This window comes from Physeter macrocephalus, chromosome 12, assembly GCF_002837175.3.
Source record: "Physeter macrocephalus isolate SW-GA chromosome 12, ASM283717v5, whole genome shotgun sequence".
Taxonomy (NCBI): domain Eukaryota; kingdom Metazoa; phylum Chordata; class Mammalia; order Artiodactyla; family Physeteridae; genus Physeter; species Physeter macrocephalus.
The window spans coordinates 90,396,428-90,399,452 of record NC_041225.1 but is presented as its reverse complement, the minus strand read 5'-3'; the positions used below and the strand labels follow the sequence as shown (position 1 = coordinate 90,399,452).

Here is a 3,025-nt window from a genome sequence, read left to right as displayed (position 1 = left end):
AAAAAAAAAAAAAAAGCAACATCTCCCAAACCTCGCTCTCTCACCAAGGCCACACACATTCCCTCACTTATGGCCTCATGGAAAGCTAATACTGTCAGTATCAGATTCTCCTTCCCAGTGTCTCTGGGAGACTGCATAGTTGCTCTGCGAAAGGCACCTCTGCTGAGGTTGAGAGGAGCACATCTTGGGTGTCAGTCCTGCTGTTGCATGCCCAGAGAGAGGGGTGTGCGCCTCGTTCTCGTGTTGGGATTTTCCTATGCTGCAGGTTTGCTGCTTGTTGTCAAAATGATGTCCTAGTGACTTGTCTTCTGCGTCGTTCCATAATCCCAGCACACTTCTTTATGATCTGTAGACTTTTATGGGGTTGTGGCCTGGTCAGGTTTTAAATGTTTGGAAGTGTCCAATTGAACAACATTGCAGTGGCAGTGAAGCTTGACAGGAGAATTGTATTACTGTTACCCTAGTTTTGGCTTAAGGGTGATGAGAAGATGAAACGTCTGATGGGTCAGTTTTAGTTATGTATGTGTATGTGATTTACTTTTTAAAATTCTAACGTCTATTATACACAGCTTAGATATGTTGACTTGCTGATTATTCTTCTCATACTTTATCAGTCCCTTTACTGGTGTATTTTCCTCCAAAAAACTACATTTTCTTCCAGACTGTTTTTGTCTGATAGTGAAAAATAAATTTTTCATTTGCAGTATAAACTTGATCTGAGAAAAAATGGTTACCTTGGATCTTCACTTGGCTTCTGGGAAAGAAACTTAATAAAATAATATGGGCAATTCCCATTACTAATCCTAACCATGTACAACAGAGGTCTGTACAGTAGCATAGCAAAAATAAGTTACTGTACTTTTACTTAGTCATTGCCTGTTTTAGACTAAGGAGCAGTGAGAGACGTTTATAAATAATGATACCTCAGATCACTTTTGTTAAATGTCCTCTAATATTTGGATATTTGGTATCTGGCTTGTGTTGTCTTTTATACAATCTTGTCTTCTTTCTTTGCACTTTAGATTACCAGCTCTGTGGTTTCCTATCTTCTTCTTGTGACACTCAGGTCCATCAGAATTTCCTGTGACTGTGACAATAGAGAGTCCTTCCTCCTCAGAAATCGAAGAGGTCGATGACTCCTCAGAAAGTGTTCAGGAAGCAGAGAAAATCAGTTTGAAACAAGAAGCATTGCCGGTACAAACATCACTTTAAAGCTATAGAGAAGATTATTTTTCAAACGGAAGCCTGATTGCAACACGGCACAGCTTGTCTTAGTATATTAGATTTAGGGAGAACCTTAGTATATTAGATTTAGGGAGAACCTTAGTATATTAGATTTAGGGAGAACCTTAGTGATCATAAGATAAAGAAATTGAGTTCTGAATGAATATAGTCAGCTGATTCAGTGCTCTTGTTTTACAGATGAGAAAATTGACAGTTCTAGTTGAACTCTCTTTTTATAAGGGGAAAATATGGCCTCATTTTAAATAAAAGTAAAGTTGAAAAAAGTTTTGATGTTGATATTCTCCTTTCCTAAAATAAAAAATATCAAGAAGCTACATTATATTACCAAAAAAACCTGACCTCTAATGTCATTCCTTACTTTTTTGTATGGAGAGGAAAGAAAAATTGATTTTCATGAGAAATGTTTGCACCTCAAAAATAATATATTTGTTTTACTTCAACTTTAATGCAGAGCTGAACATTTCTAGCGAATAAAGGAACACCATTTGGGGGGGACCTTGTCTTTGTGCTACAAAGTCCATGTTTAATTTTTTTTTTTTTTTTTGCGGTACGCGGGCCTCTCTCAATGTTGTGGCCTCTCCCGTTGCGGAGCACAGACTCCGGACGTGCAGGCTCAGCGGCCATGGCTCACGGGACCAGCCGCTCCGCGGCATGTGGGGTCTTCCCGGACCGGGGCACGAACACATGTCCCCTGCATCGGCAGGAGGACTCTCAACCACTGCGCCACCAGGGAAGCCCCCATGTTTAATTTTTAAAAATTAGTTATAAAGAGAAACTAACACACCATTGTAAAGCAATTATACTCTAATAAAGATGTTAAAAAATTATTTAATGTGCTTTTCTTTTTGTATGAAACATGAAACTTGACCGGTTTCAGAACTAATTATCCCATTATTGTAGGACTATGGGAATTAACTCTTTGATTTTCAAAAGAGAAAGTTAGATTTTTATTTTTAAAATTAAAATTAATGATAATATAGAGAAATTTTAAGAAAAAAACATAGAAAATTATGAAATGTTAGAGTAGGAAAAATCTATAGTTCATGTAGAGTTACCCCCTTTCATTTTATAAATGAGCACCTACAATTTGTAGCACATAAGTGGTTTATTAGGAAATGGCAGAGTACGACAAGACCCTAGAGCATCTAACCTGCATTCTTTGTAATTTTAGATGTGTGGTACTCATTTCCTTCACGAGTAGACCAGGAGATTGTATTTCTAAAAGCAATGATTGACACTGGGGAAGACCAAGAAGTTTATACACTGGGACCACAGAATAGCAGATTCAGAATGCACGAGAGCCCTTTCAGCTCTTCTCCGTTTTGACAAGACACTACAAGGATGGTACCAAAGTGTTTAAGTGTATAAGCCCACAACAATCAAGAGATTTCAGCATAGTTTTGAAAGACAGAAGACAAGTGGAAGAGTGTGAAACTGAAGCAGTAGAACAGAGGAAAATCATCACCTAGAATATGCACAGGGACCACCTGCAACTGAGGAGGATTCTGACCCCACCTGCAGAAGTAGCCCCATGCTCAGATGCGCATGTAGGAGAGAGGGTGGAGTAAGTTAAAAGTGTGACTGAAATAGGGGAGCTCATTGAAGGGTTGTGTTTGGAGGAGTGGACTCCCAGCCCCGCCCTCACGGTCCTGAAATGAGATGATTTCATTCTGAAAACAGTGAAACTGGTGAGAACTAGGGCAGCTAGTGTGAGTTTATACACCCTAGAAAATTGTGTTTGGGGGGATCCTATTACAGTTACTCCCCGCTTCTTCCTGCA

At 39.1% G+C, this 3,025-nt stretch overlaps 1 pseudogene; it reads left to right on the top strand.

The window, feature by feature from the left end:
* Window positions 1–3,025, top strand: part of LOC102991361 (centrosomal protein of 78 kDa-like) — a 223,386-nt pseudogene that overhangs the window by 198,249 nt on the left and 22,112 nt on the right.